Source organism: Lonchura striata, chromosome 1 (genome assembly GCF_050655825.1).
Source record: "Lonchura striata isolate lonStrDom1 chromosome 1, ASM5065582v1, whole genome shotgun sequence".
Classification (NCBI taxonomy): domain Eukaryota; kingdom Metazoa; phylum Chordata; class Aves; order Passeriformes; family Estrildidae; genus Lonchura; species Lonchura striata.
In genome coordinates this window covers 14,583,897-14,599,833 of record NC_140703.1, presented here as the reverse complement: position 1 = coordinate 14,599,833, position 15,937 = coordinate 14,583,897, and the positions used below count along the sequence as shown (strand labels likewise).

Below are 15,937 nucleotides of genomic sequence, written 5' to 3'. Positions count from 1 at the left end.
GTCAAAAACATGGTAAATCCAGAGTGGCAGAATCCACGTTTCAAACTTTTCTCTCTACTTCTTTTTTTAATGATAATGAGTTGATTGACATCCTCCCCAGAGGGGCAGACTTCTGAACACTGATAATATCACAAGCAGCTGAGCAGATTCTTTCACTAACCATTCGAAATTGCTGGGTATTGTAAGGTATTCCTCTGCTAGTGCTGACAGTAATGAATACCTAGTTTTGCACAGCTTCAACCACATGGGGGAATCACATTTTACTGTCTTCAATTTTCAGCTGGTAATCTCATACACCAGCATATTTAATACCCTTCTGATTTATAACAGAACACCCACTAATATCTTCTCAAGCGCATATTTTCAAATCCTTGCACTTGAGGACTTCACAGGTGGGGGGTAAATTGCAAGGATTTGCCTTCTAAAGGTTTAGCAGAAGTGCTGTTACCCCCTACCTGTGTGTCTCTCTGTCCCTGCCATATTACAGACCCAGAATTACAGAATCCACCATAAATCTTAATTTTCTGGGCTTCCTCATGGGAACAGATCTTGCATCTGGAATTGGGCACACAGCTCTCTGCAAGAAATGAACATCTTTTCCTTCCCATCACCGCCCTCTGTGTGTGTGCCTCCAGAGAAACAAAACAATTAAAGCTCACAATATCTAGGTGTTTAGCTACTCTCAAGTATTCACTGCTGTTACCAATGAGCTGCCAGTCCAGGGCTGGTGACTTTCAGTGACATAAATATCATTCCATAATATTCCCAGAACTTTGGGAATTCCTTTGTCATGAAGAACTGTGATGATGGGCTCTAGGATCTAGAGGACACTTTCAGCTCCTGTCAAATCACCTTCAAAGAAGTCATGGGGTTTTATCCATTTCACCAGATCTTTTTTGACAGCACTAATGGCTGATTGTTGCTTTAACTATTCACATAACATGTCATAACTCTGTTAGAACATCTGTTATTAATTTACATTGCTAAAGAGCCAGCAGGAGCTGCTTTGTTTATTTTCCAGCAGTTCTTGCTGTGTGGATGCTTTGGAGAAATGATGCAAGCACTGTTCACCTGGTGCATATTTAGACCCTTCTCAGTGACTGAGCTGAGAGTGTGTAATGCATCTAATAGGAGAGGACAGCCCTGCTTCTTTAATTGCAGTCAACACGTGAACCACGCTATCTGTGGAAGCAGATGGGTTCTGACAACAATTTTTCAAATCTTGCTGAAATGCCACGCTAGTCAACATGAGTGAGGTTTGATCATTCAGCTATCAGAACAATCTGACTTGTTCAACTCTCTCTTTTGCAGCACAAAGTCCTGGTCTGATGTTAGCTGTGTTTGAAATAATTTTTATTGTCACTCAAGACATCGTGGCCCTAGAAGTTATGAAAGATACATCAGAAGCTTCTGATGTGCTTTTGGCCTTTGATTTCTATCCAGGCTTATAAAAACATTTGCAAATGGCTCCTCTTGGGAATGCAACACTCGGACTGAATTTTATGTAGAAGCATCTAAAAGCTTTCTTTCCACAACTGAACAGAGAAGAAAGTACAGCCAAGGGATTGTCTTCTTTGTGATAAACTTCAGAGTTCAGCCCTAAGTTCTGGTACCCTGCTTGTCCAAACTGAACACAAACCAATTAAATTCTAGGGTTTTGAAGTCAACCAACTGGTTTCCACCAAAACAAAACTGAGTTGTTTCAAATATTTTACTCCAGGGACTGTTACCTACATTTCATTGTGGATAAAACTGTGCTGCTTTGGTTCTCCTCACTATGTGTAGTCCTCCAATACTATATCACAGTATCCACTGCATCCTAAAATCTGCCCTTCCTTCTGTGTTCCAAAGCATGCAGTGCAGACTTTTGGCTCTCACGCTAAGAAAAAACCAAACAACGTTAATTTATAGTCTTTAACAATATTTCAGACATTTTGAATTAGGCAAGAAGCCACTCACATGCAAATAACCTTGTTTAAGGTGCAGCTGCAGGAGGCAGAGGAGGTCTGGATCAACTTCTAAGCAGTGCTGAGACACTTGCCTTCCAGAGCAATTCCACATTTTTCTTTTCAGAGGCATCATTACTGCACTGCTGGCTTTTGAACTCACGTTGCCATAGCAAACACTGCGCATTGTCTGGTTATTATTTATGCTTTGAAGGCTTCTGTAGGCAATTATTTCAAAACAGAGGTATTTGCATTCTTGAGACTGAAATGATGTTGTGGATCTTGGAATTCATAACCCAGCATGTGCCAGCTAAATCACTGCTTGCATTTGACCACTGCAGGGTTATGCAGCTTGCCTGGGATGCTGTTGTTGGCAAGATAGTGGAGGGTCATTTCTAGATGAGAGAGAGATGATGAGAACTGGGGCCTCACAGGCCACTTTTGACAAAGAACAAGGCAGGAACTTTTGTCACTTCTAAGTGACAGCAGGAAACCTTGAGATACGGAACTTACTTAGTAAAATGACTAAAACAAAACAAAGGTAACCCAGTTCAGCATGCACACAAGCCAACCCTCCATAACTCAGCAAGAGTCAATGAATTTAACAGGAGGTTACATATAATCAAGTGCATTATCATCTGCTGAATAAACTGTGAACAGTGAAAAGTTTATCTGAAGCTTGTAAAGCTGCACATATTTTAATGGTAGCAAATAAAACAGGAAAAAGGGGCTGTGCTTTAGGCTTTCCTAACTGTCTAACTTGTACTGTACAGAAAATTACCACATTACCTTGTAAAGAGCCTCAGGATCTGCCAATTCTTTGTAACAAAAGCATGGAAATGTCTAAGCATCAAGTATTTTCACCATCAGTGTGTTCATCTCCCTAAATAGCTCCAATACTGTGAATTTTTACAGTTACTCAATATGTACTGCATGTACCACACAACAAGTCTCCATATATGAATGAGGGCATAAACTTCACCTGTGTTTTGTTCCTGTAAATTGTGCCACACTGAGCAGGAAAAAGACTTGGATCATAACACTTGCATGCTATTTTCCAGAGCAAGACAATACCTTAGAGATGAACACAAGATTGGGAAGCAACATTTTTTTTCCCAATTTAGTGGTTTTGAAGGTGGTGTGACACTGAAATCATATTTAAATACCACCAGTAAATTCTAGAAGTAAAAATGAAATCCTATCAGCCTGAGTTTACACAATTAACCACAGCAAAATCCTTTAGATGCCCTTCACTCTTTTTGCGTTTATTTCTAGATTTTACTGGTGTGATTTTGCTACAAAAAATTGAAGTACAAACTCTATTTTTCATGACAGGATGTGGTTTAGGAGATATTGTGATGTTAAAGAACATTTTACATTTTATCTTAGGTTGTTCAGCTGATGTTCCTGGCTATTTCTGGAGGGATATTTGTTACACAGCTTTGCAAGTGGCCCACAAGCATTTGTGTGTCTATCGAGACATGACATGACCAAATAAAATTGCTACATACAAACACTTTGTTTTTTTGCCTAAGAATAGATATATAAATGCCTGAGAGACGCCCTTAGTTTCATATTTATTAAAACAATCTAAATTCTTGAAGATTTCTTGTGGGACAAAAAAAAGCTGCTACTTACAATCACTTATCACACTACTGCACAACAGAGAGTTAAATTTATTTTGTTATTGTATATAATTTCTTGTTAATATTGTAATTTTAAATAAGGATACCCGTGCAGTAGAAACACAGTTGCTGGGATTTTTCAAGCAAAAAGAATCCTGGAAAGGCTTTGATGGCACTGAGATTACTTGAGTAGCCATAGAAAAATGGACAAATTGAAGGCTGGTAGGCAACAGGAATAATCAAAGATGATCAAAATAAATAACTCCTTAGCACTGACAGATTATTTGTTGGCAAAAGAGGAAGCAAGGATATGGGGGAAAATACAATTTTAATAGAAGTTTAGTTGAGTGCACTGCAGCAAGGAATTTGAGTGCAATGCAAAATTGCATATTGTTTCACTTGGCTTCCACATGCTTTCCTGCCATGCTAATGAGGAAAATGTCTTTAAAAGATCAGCAAAGAAATATGAGTTTGTACCAGAGAATTAGATTTGGACGCAAGGTCATAAAATTTAGGTCACACAGTCCAGTGCACAGAGCAGTGCTGATAAATTCTGACAGAGGTGGTAATCAGTTAGGATGAAAGGAAAATAAAGAATTAAGGAAAACAACAGTTTTCACATGGCTGTAGTGCACTAAACAATTTCTATACTCAGATGCAATACAAATAGCTTGAAAGAAAAGGCAACCTGTAGTGTGATAGCCATTTAGCCAAATGCTCTGAAAGCTGAAGGGCAATGTTCAAATCCTTTCTGTTTTAATAAATAACACTGGTATGAAATGAAACCCAGGACAAAGAAGATAACCAGATGAGACCCATATAGCTTAAAACAAAGAGCTCAGATATAAATCAAGTCACCACGTTGCAGACTGTAGAGTTTTCAGAATTTAGAGGGTGCTATTTTCCAGTATCATGCCAGAGTCAAACTAAGACCGCCAATTACCAGAAAATACATCTGAATTAAAATCCTGTGTAGAATCAAATACAACCCATGTCCTTCCAATATTTTCCTTCCTTGTATGAGTCTTTCTCTGTCTTCTAGTCTTACAGCCTGGGCTATGCAAACTTAAACACAATGTATAATAGGAACATGATGCAGCATTGCCTAAAGCTGATGAAATTATTTTCTGCAAATAAGGATTCTGTGAAAGAGCAGGGTCTCAACCAAAACAGATATTAGAACCACATCATTTTGAGAATGAAATAACCACATATTCAAATAATTCTAGTCTTTTAACGTAATTAATCTTAAAAATCCTCAAGAACAATTGTTTCATGTTAACAAAAAAGGTGTCAGTGTGAAACATTTTTTTTCTAAGTTACGTAATGTATGGAACTGTTCACCATTGGCCTGTTGGCAGTGCACAGAAGCAGAGAGGCTGTGCTGAAGGCATAAGAGCAGCATATTTGTTAAATCCTGAAGTGATGTAATTAGAAAACTAAGCACTTTGATAGGGCTTAGTAAGACAAACAACAAATGCTCTCAGCCAGGAGTTTGCTCATTTTAGAGCTGGAATAAAGCACTGCCTCAGTTTTCCTCCTTGCCAAAACAAGTTGAATTGGCAGGTTGTATTAAACGTCTCTTTGAAATGCATTTTCCCTAAAAAGATCAATCAATTTTTATTTAATAGGCTTGGATGGAATTACTTACTATTTCCAGGATACAATTTGTTTATACAAAATAGTAGCTTATTTCAAAGTCAACACCATTCAGTGTCTATCCCTATTTTCATCAATATCTAAGTCCCTCAAGGGTTGAATAGCTCCTGTAGTCTTTACCAATCCTTCACAATCCTTTGGGAACCCTTTTCAAAAACCTATTACAAATGCTTCACTCAGATGAAAAGCTCTATGTTGTTTGTTTTTATTTCACCCTGACCCTTCCAATTTCCATGTGAGGTTGGTATCTTCCCTGAATGCCCAAGGGTCTCTCATTGTGCCAGTGACTAAGATAGTCAGTTTGTCTTATATGTACCCATAAGCACTCTGCCAGCACCATTAAATCCTCTTACCCCAGACACCCACATGTTCCTCTGTCTCTTCCTCTCACAAAACTATAGCTTGAAACAGCCTGGCTGGTCCTCAGCTGCCAGTATTCCCAGAATGGAAAGGTCTTTTTGTAACAATAATTTGGTGAACATGTCACAGATCAAGCGGACAAAAGAACCCCATAATAATAAAAAAAAAAATATATTACTGTCCCCACGTAATGCCATTCTGAAGTGAGTTAAATATAGGAAATTCCCAGAGTCTGGTAACTGGGAAACAGAGGCCAAAAGTTTAAAGGTGTGTTGTGACAGGCAGTCAGCACTGGCCATAGATACAGCCAGACTGCTGCCTTATTCTGCCTTGCTTCTTGCTCAGGGGGTAATTTCTGACAGAAGCTGTGACTCACTGCAGAAGGTGCTATTTATCATAACTATGTGTAGGACAGTGAGGATCCAGTTTGAATAAAAAGTCTGATCTGCATCTTTAATGTATGATATAGTTTATATTTTAAGTTATTAATGAGTATGCTGATCTGAAGAAAGAAATTTGTTAAATATTTAATGTTAAACAAGCTTTGCTTAAACAAACTGGAACAGAAGAAATTTCTGAAGTTGCAGTTGCAGCGTTTTCAAGCCATGAGTTTATCAATATTCAAATACTTATAGGAGATGTTTGGGAATCTAAAGCCACAAAATAATCTTGCATTTTTATAACACCTTTAAATCAAAAGCATGTCAAAGTGTTTAACAAACTGCAGGCAAGGATCATTTCACCTAAAATTAAAACACAGACATGGCTGCAATGAGCTTTGGAAGTGGTTTAGCAGCACAGGGGATCACTGCACAACAATACAGGAGAAGAACAAAGCTGCTGCAACTTCAGAGACTCAGCATCAGTAGGGATTTAATCCTCAAGGTTTATGAATTCATATCAGCATGTCTGCAAAGTTAGGTCCCCACACAATTAAAGAAAATAAAATCCATAATAAATTAAACAGATTGAAAACAACTAATCAAAAACACAGACTATTGTGGCTAGCCTATGAGTGTATTTTGAGAAGCAGGATGAGACTGAGCTCAATATTTCTTTATTGAAATACAGCTTTTTCTGTCTGCTGGGAGACAACATATTGGTAACAGACATATTCTGTGGTTCTGGTCATGGTGTAAAGTAAATAATCCCCCAGAACAATTCTGCTTATCAATCATCAACAGCTGGTCTCTCAACCTTTTCTCCCCACAAAAAAAAATTGGTTCTTAAGATCACAAGTCCTGATGGAACAATGTTTCTTGCATAACTGCATAAATAGTGCACTGCCCCATGGCCCTCTGGCCCCGAAGTGCTGGAGCACAGTCCTTACAGTCAGCTGGAAAAACAGGGACAGAAAGGGCAAAGCCAGGATGAATACTCACAAACCACTGCTCAGAATGAATTGCTCTGGATTTGGCTCAGTATCTAACAGTCCTTTTGCTGTTTGTGGTATTTTTGATCTTAACTGATTGGCACTACAGCTCTGTCTTTAAGGCTATGTGGATTCCTGTTTAAAACCACAAAAAAACCCAAAAACCCAACAACAGTGATGAAGTAAAAGCACCCACTTCTTCAACCCTTGCCTCAAGGAACCCTGACAGGAAACTAAGCTAAAAGCAGTCCATCATAACACACCCCCAATTCAGTTGTGATTTTGGTCAGCCTATTTTTAACCTCATTGAAAATAGGTGCAAGCAGAGCTATCCCTGTGTCTGCCCACTGCAATCGGACCAGCTCATACATTTCACTCAGTGATGCTCAATTTGAGAAATTCTGGAGCAGTCCCCTGGGCGCAGAGCACACCCTCAAACAGACTTCTGAGAGAGACCAGTCCTCGCCAGGTTGTAATGTCACTGTTTTCTCAATATCTTTGCCTAGAATCCTGAATCTTTCACTCTGTGGTGCATCCTGTGTCCCCTGTCACAGGAGAGCAGAGTCCATGCTCTTGTCTCCGCCCAGCTACCCAAGTGATGCCTTTGTAGCACTCTCAAGAGAGCTAGATTGGTGAAAAATCAGTCTCTTCAGGCTGAATTTCCCATAGAAGAGTTCTAAACATGACATTTCTGCATAAAAGGCAGCTCTAACAGAAATCTGTCCATCTGCACATAGACACTGCCTGGTTCTCAGCTCCAGCCAGTGAAACGCAGGTAACAAGGATGTTCCACAATAAAGTTTTGTGAAGTTAACTCTTTTAGAGAATAGGAATTGCTCAGACACTGTAGCAATGATATAGGAGCATATAGAAAGATCTACAGGGTTGTTCTTCCTTCTTAACTGTCCACATTCCTATTCCAACTGGCAATGCTCAGGAAATATAATCCATAAGAAAGGCAGAGAAAGTGGCTACAAAACTGGAAATAGGCAGCCCCTATCCTGCCCTCAGGTTTGTGATTTTATAATGAATTGGCACTTTGGGCAGCCACCTGAAGATGAGTCAGTGCTGTTCCTTAAACATGACCTCGTAGGAAGCCAGAGTGAAGCATCCTGATGCAGTTTACAATTCAGACAAGTTAGATAAGAGTGAATCAGCCTTTTACTCTGCCCTGCTGGGAAAGAAAAAAACCAAAAAACAACCTACCAAAGAGTCAAATGGAAAATTCCTTTCCAGCTGCACACATGACTTTAGTTTTGGCCTTCATACAAGAAAGAAGGGCCATGTTCAAGTGCATGATTCCATGTGCAGTTTCCAGGTGGCAAAGGCCAGATCATTCCTTGTGTGGAGACTTTCCAAGCCTGTGTGTGTGTGCAGTCACATGTGCACAAATGAACATTTCCAAGTGCTGGAGTGGCATTCATTATTAAAACTCTCAAAGGAGACGAGTAAATTAAAGAGTCCACTTAGCCAGCCACCACTGGAATTTCACTGGAGGGCTTCTTTTTCATGAAATTAAGGCCTCTGATGGTGATAGATATTGGCTGGGCTGTTTGTAGGGTTTTTACAGCTTTTAATTAGCCAGGTTGCTTTATAAGAACTATTTTATATCAGTTGTCCTCAATGATTCTGTAGATTGCATATTAAAATTAAAAATTAATAAGTAAAGCAATCAGATCTGAAAAGACCAACATAATTCTGATTGTTATCTCAATAGATTTCTTGCTGTAATTTTGAAAATCACTACCTAATATAACAGGCTGATCACAAACAGGTCCTCTTCTCCCAGTTGAAAGTGTGTGACTTCAAAAAGTGCTTACTGATGTTGGAACTTGATCTTTCAGCAACATTTTTTTCAGCATGTCAGTGATATGGTACAATTAGTTCCTCATCAAAAAGAAATACAGCATCTCAGACTTCCAATTTTGCTATTGCAAGGATTTGATTTAACATCCTGAATACCCAAACACTGCCAGGCAGCTGGGAGGGAATGGGATGCATTGAGACCTATCCTTTTTATTAAAAGCATATTATACCTTAAGGGAAGTATGTTTTTCTATAGGGACTGCTCCACAATTTAATTACAGCAGACTATCCTCTCCTTTTATGAGATTCATCGGAGCTCAGGAAGCACACTGTGATTTGTATCAGCACATCCTGCCCTGTCAGACTGGAATGGGTAGTTATGCTCTGTTCAGAAAAAATAGTATGGTTGGCAAAAATTCTCCGGACAAACTGCAGAAATGACAGTACACTGTTGCCTCCACAAGGGAACATACATCATCCCACTAACAAACTATTACCCACCAGAAACATCTCAGAAACATGTGCTGGCTGAGGGAATACAGCACCTCACTATATATATTTTTTCCCTATACAAGTCAGGCAACAGTTCTAAATTTCCAAAGTGGCATTTCATTTCTTTTGGGTTTTCTTGGGGGATTATATTTTACAGAAACAGAAATGCTGAAGACACCCTCAGGAGAAAAAAACCCGTGCATTTTGTATATTCAATATGTTTCATGATTTTAAATTTCTTTAAATCCTTTAGTTGCATAACACAATATTCTCATTTTCACACAGACATGCACAAAAAGGGTCTAAGTACAACACTTAGGAAATCAAACTACTTCACTCCTCAACTAAGGACAGAAAATAAACAATGTAATCTCAGAAGTACAGTGAAATCTGCATCAAATGTTGTCATTGCAGAGAATGTGCTTCTACTCATCATGGCATCCCCATCTTATGGAAGGGAACTGACTACATACTTATGTAAGTATCAAGCTCATTAAGTAGAGCAAGGAAAAAGGGATTGGCTGAGAGTGGTAAGAAAGATTTTGTTAGTGACATGCTATTTAAAACACTTGATAACTAAAAAAAATGTCATTCTTCCTTTACTGCTGGGCAACACTTTCACTAAGACAGCAAAAGGTTCCAGAACTGTAAACTGAGGGAACTCAGGCAAGACTGACAATCTTGGAAACTTGGTGGTCTCATGGAGTCTTAACAATTTTGTTCCTTTTGGTTGGTTTTGTTTTTATTCCTCCAAATACTCCTCAGTGCCAGCATTATCAGAATGGATGACTATGTCAACTATCTTCTCTTTAAAACAAATTTCCAGCCTACACATTTTTGAGAACAAGAATAAAACACAATTATCGTGCAAACTAACAACACAGAAATGAAGAGCAAAGAGAAAAAAATCAAACCAACCAAACAAAAAATCCTCAAAGTATTATTTTTAACGTATCACTCATGTTTTATTATATCCTCCAGATTTTTTAATGCTTGGGATGTGTAAAATTGCTCATTTATTATCTGCCTTGTCCTGTTGTCAGCTGTTTTTACTGTCAAGTCTTCATCTGGTAGTCATGTGCCAAGGAAGAATCTTATGTCCTTGTTCAAGCATATCACAGCTGACAGATGCTGCTGTCTTTCCAGCAATGGTGCACAAGGAAATGCTATCCCATCCCTGCTTTCCTCAAATCATGCAGCAGGCTTGCAGGAAGGACTGCCTCTGCACGTCTTCCTTCTCCACACTGAGCACCTCAGACTGCATTTTAAGGAAGATCCCAAAGGAAAAGTGTAAATATGAGTTCCTCAGAAGCTGGTCATCTGAAAGAAGAGAGGATGCTGGAGGTTCCTCTAAGGGTAGTGTTGGCATGGACAGTAAACAAGTGAAGAATATCCACAGTGGGCTGAGAAAAAACCCTACCTAGCCAGTCCCCTGCTTATCCAGAATGCCTGAAAGGCACAGACAATCCCATTGTCCTTTGGCAATGGGACACAGGGTGGATGGAGGAATTATCAGCCAGAATTGTCAAGCTCGGAGGTTGTATCTGTCCTGACTTGGACAATGTATCAGGTTAACATTACTTCCCCATGTTTGCTTCCCTCAAAGGACATGGATAATGCCCAAAGGCAATCTGACAAACTTTTAAAGGCATCCTAAAGAAGAAGAGTAATTCCTGCTAAGAAGCTTCCGTGATTCCCTTCCATGCAGTAATAGCACCACTTCTCTCTATTTTTCCATGAGGGCTATCTGATCTGGAATCAGGTCTCCAAACAATTAAACTGACAGAGGAATAAATAATGGGGAAATTGCATACACAAAGAAAGGGAAACCTTGTAGCTGAGCAGCTGTGTTGGCAGCATAGGTGCTGAGCCACAGGCTACTCTCAGTAAGGCCTGTGACATGGGATTTCTCTGGGCAAAGACCATGAAATGATTTATAATTTAAACTTGCATTATTAAAAAGCAGCTCTAGATATTTGTGTCTGTCAGCCGTTCTCTTGATTTTACAAGGTACTGACCAAGTTGGAGGCCAAGTTATTAAAAAATAATCTTCTTTGTTGTTGCAGTTATTGAACTGATGCTATCAGAAGGACTCTATGATTTATAGCATGTGTCTCTAGGGAGGCTTTAGTCCATTTTTTTTTTTTTTTTTTTTGCTCCTCTTGATATACATTTAAATTTGCCACTCAGTAAGATTCCATTTCTCTCTTTCCCCATGTGAGCGCAGATTCTTAGGCTACTCTACCCTATTCTCAAGCAAAGATGAGTTTAGGCTGTGGTACATCTTTCTTTCTAGTTTGGAATTTTCTAAGATCATTTTCCCAATCAGCACTTTGTCTACAACATTTTGTCAACCTGGAAAGACTTATATAAAAACTGTATGACTGGTTACACAACGTTCTGTGCTTTCTGAAGCTCTGGAAGAAATACTTGAGTGCTCCTGGAAGTTATTGTGTCCTGTTCCCCTTTGCCACTTACAGTGGGAAGGTCACACACAGCTGTGCTGGCCCTGACTGCTGCAGGGTCTACAACTGCAAACAGAATGACAAATCCTATTGGAACTGGAGAAGTTTACTAGTCAGAGTGCCTGTCACAGCCCCTTGGATTTTGGGATCCTAATTAATACCTTTGCATGGTACCAGCCAACAGGATGGCTTTTAAAATCTTGCTCAGGATGTGCAGTGCAAGGCTGTTGAGATGTCCAAAGAACCTCACTCACTCTGCATGTCCTCAGCTTAGACACAGCAGGAACTCAACCTTTTGCAGCCAAACCTCAGTCTGCACTTGAGAGCACAGCAGGACTTTAGGTCAGATCAGGACCTAAAACACTTGCAGCTTCAGCTCTTGCAGGCCTCCACTTGGTTCAACACACATCAAGTAGAGAGGCACTGGATACAGAAACACAGAATCAAAATAAGGTTGGAAGAGACCTCTAAGATCATCAAGTCCAACCTATGCCCTAACACCACAACTAGACCATAGCACCAAGTGGCAAGTCCAGTCTTTTTTAAGACATATCCAGAAATGGCAATTCCACCACCTCCCTAGGAAGACAATTCCAGTATTTTATTATTCTTTCAGTGAAAATTTTTTTTCCTAATATCCAACCTAAACCTTCCCTGATGTGTCTTGAGACTGTGTCCTCTTGTTCTGCCAGTTGCTGCCCGGTGGAAGAGCTCGACCCCCACCTGTCTGCAGCCTCCCTTCTGGAAGTTGTGGAGGGCAATAAGGTCACCTCTGAGCCTCCTCTTCTCCAGGCTAAACACCCCCAGGTCCCTCAAACATTCCTCACAGGGCTTGTGTTCCAAGCCCCTCACCAGCCTCGTTGCCTCCTCTGGACGCGCTCAAGCATTTCAAACAAACTTTAACAGAAAAAAATCAAAAAGTATTAATGGTTTCTGAGAGCGGTGCACTTTGAGGCGAGAGGAGCATGTGCAGAAACTCAGAGAGAGTTGTCTCACACAGACACAGGCAGGTAAGAGTTAGGGGCCTCCTGGGCTCCTCTGGGCACAGCAGAGGCTGCCCAGAGAACTGGTGATTAACAGCATTTTACTCTGCAAGAGGCGGCCCCTCCTGGCTTCTGGTTTCTGATGAGTTCCTGTACCTGGGGAGCTGTTGCCTTTCCTGATGAAAGCTGGCACGTGCTCCTGAGGTTCTTGTTAAACTGGTAATTATGCCCTCTCCCCTTCTCCCCGACTGGAAGCACAGATATTTGGCAATGGAGTACACCCTGATACAGGTCTACATGGACATGGAATATTCATACTCAGTACAGAGAAGCATTTACTTCTAGGCAGTGGCTCATTTGATCCAGTTTCTGCCACTTAGAATGAGTCAAATAACTTCTTATACTGACATTTCTCTCCCCTGATGATAAGTAGGGTCTAGAAAACTAGCACAGATCTAGATACGGTAGAAATCTGCAATTTGATGAGGTGAAACCCTAATCCTCCCAAGGTTCCTACATAAGGCAGTAGAAAAAATCATGCATCTTAAAAGAGTTTCTAAGTTAGGCTGATATTGCCAAGCACAGCTAAATATTTCTATGGGAGGAAATAATCCAAGCCAAAGGAAAAGAAAAGTGAAAATAATCTTTTTGGAAGGAAAACAGAAAAAAAAGTATTACAGAAAGAAGTATTACAGAAAGAAAAAATACTGCAAAACTAACAGAGCACTGTTAGTTCTGAGCCTTAGGAAGTTCCTCAGAAAACATTTCTCAAAGAATTCTTGTGCCTTTGCCCCAGTTCCATATCTCTTAAAGTGTTACTAACTTAAAGACAAGCACAAGATATCAGCATGAAAAGAAATCTCAGCAGCTCTTGACACATCCACAATTAACCCTGTAAACCATTGGGTTCAGAATTTCAAGATCAATTATCTTGACTAGAAATAACTGACTCATCCTGAAGATTTGGTTATTAATCTATTTTAGGGTACTTGGAAATGCAGTGACACTATATGAAGAAGGGACCAAAACTTTTATTTCTTTTCTATCATGGAATGCCTAACAAATAGGCTGTACATGTCATTCTCTTTTTCTCTGTGGTCTAAGAAAGCTTACAGTGTTTTCTGAAAATTGGAACAGCCTCACCATGAAGAGCGTAGTGTGATTTTTTTCCCCCAGAACAGCCTGTAATTGACTCTCCTCAAGGAGATGGGAAATACAGAATTGAGTTTGTTCAGGCTGAAACAGAATTGAAATTCTTCTACAAAGACAAAAAAAGCTCAGAAAGAGGTTTCCCAGCATGGGAATCACTGGCTGCAGAATGTTACACCACCACTGGCAGTGCTCACCCCCAGCTCTGTGTAGATGTGCAAAAGGCAAAGAAGAGACCTTTGCTGCCTCCTTCTCTTTTTCCTACCTCACTTCTTTACACTTCCTGCCAGGATATCCCCTCTCCCTCCTATTACACCTCAGACTGTGGCCCCAAGCTCACACCACCTCCTGCAGCTCAATTTAATTGCATCCCCCTGAGAGGGATCCCAGGAACTGGACTTCCATGATCCCCATGGGTCCCTTCCAGCTCAGGATGTTCCACAATTCTGTGATTGTGAGCAATCACAGGGGAAGCCACAGAGTGAGGTGATGCTGCAGCCCACAGCAGCAGGCAACCAGAAAACAAGAAAAATGCCACACAGATACAGCTGCTCTCAGGGGCAGCCTTCTCTGCATAACACAGAGGAGAGGCTGGAAAATGTGCCTATGCAACAGGGATATTTCAGGCACAAGGGAAGTTTCTGCATTCAGGCAGGTGCTTCCACAGTCCCCGACCCAGCACAGACAAAAAGAAGCTTCTCGATAACGCCTACAACTCTGAAAAGACAGAAAATATTACAGTAAAGGTAGGAGGCTGAGAATGAAAACCCTACAAAAACCAGGTTTTGGCTTCATCAGTGTGAACCAACCCTCTTATCTGCTCAGTTAAATAAGCCCTGAGAGAGCTTCAGTCTCTGGGGGTGGGTAAGGACGTGGGGAGCGGGGGCTGGCGAGGGTGGGAAGGTGAATGCTGCAGTTCTCCTGCTGTGCTTTCTTCCACCCCATTCAAACCCGAGGGAACGCTTCCATTTCTGTGTGCCCACAGCAGTTACTGCAGGAAGAGAGCCAGACTGCTCCTCAGCAGGAACTGTCTTTAACAAAGGGGCATCTTCTCCTTACAATGCTTTCGCTTCAGGGTTATTTTAATCTGAAGCTTAACAGAATATAGAAGCTGTTTTGGTTAAAAAGCCTCAATGGACTAAAAGCATGACAAAGGACCTGAGAAAGGTTTTTTGTCTCTTTGCTTCATCTAAAACTTTTAAGCCTGCTTTTTTACTTCAAGATATGTTTTAGATACCAATGTCTGTATCTGAGCTATTAATAGTTGATGGGTTTGGGCTGGGTCCAAAACCTATATTCCTTCTCCTTGCCTAAGGTGAGCAAGAACTCCTCTTCATACTGACTGCTCCAGAGCAACAACTTCAACAAGCTGATGTTAAGCTCTAATCAATTTAAATTATTAAAGTACCAATTTGACAAAACTTAACAGAGTCTATTATTCGTAGAAAATTCAGAAGTTGTTCAAAGAGAATGTGGACAAAAGGCTGCTTGCATCATAAAAATTATTTGTTATGCCTAAACTCGTTGCTTATGTTATCTGACATTGTAGACCTTGCAAAGCAAACCCAAATCTGATCCGAGTCATTCTTTACGTTAGGGCTTTCCCAGTGACTTCTCTCAAGTAATGGATGTAAATGGGGCAAGTACCATCTCTCCTTTCCCAAATAATTTTAAAGTTTTATTTATATCTGAATTATAAAATCCATTCACTACTGTGTAAATATATTTCCTCACCTTGACATTCATGACAGCAGACAGAAATCACAAGGTCAGCACCCACCCCAAAGCATTATAATTCATTGTTTTACAAGGAACATTCTGATTTCTCTGACTTCATTCTCTGTGTGAGCATGGCTGAGTGCCAGCTGAACCACAACGATGCCCAGGACCCAGAGAGATTATGTGGGTAAAGCACGTCCTGCAGCTGTGATGATATTTAGGAAGGGGCTGATCATGCTGAGAGTCACTTTTGCCACACAGTAAATCAGCAGAATGAACAAGTATCCTTTATCCTAAACTCTGTAAAATCATTGCTTTTGCAGAGATTAGGGAATGGTTCTTTGGTGGTATTTGGTGGGGA

At 40.3% G+C, this 15,937-nt stretch overlaps 1 long non-coding RNA gene across 2 annotated transcripts in view; it reads right to left on the bottom strand.

Annotated features, from left to right (window-relative positions):
- Window positions 1–400: 400 nt before the first annotated feature.
- LOC146768599 (uncharacterized) overlaps window positions 401–15,937 on the bottom strand; it is an 88,185-nt gene continuing 72,648 nt past the window's right edge. For both annotated transcript variants that reach the window (XR_014958027.1, XR_014958028.1), the window contains exon 3: window positions 401–10,580. This is a non-coding gene — a long non-coding RNA (uncharacterized LOC146768599). The remainder of the gene's footprint in view (window positions 10,581–15,937) is intronic.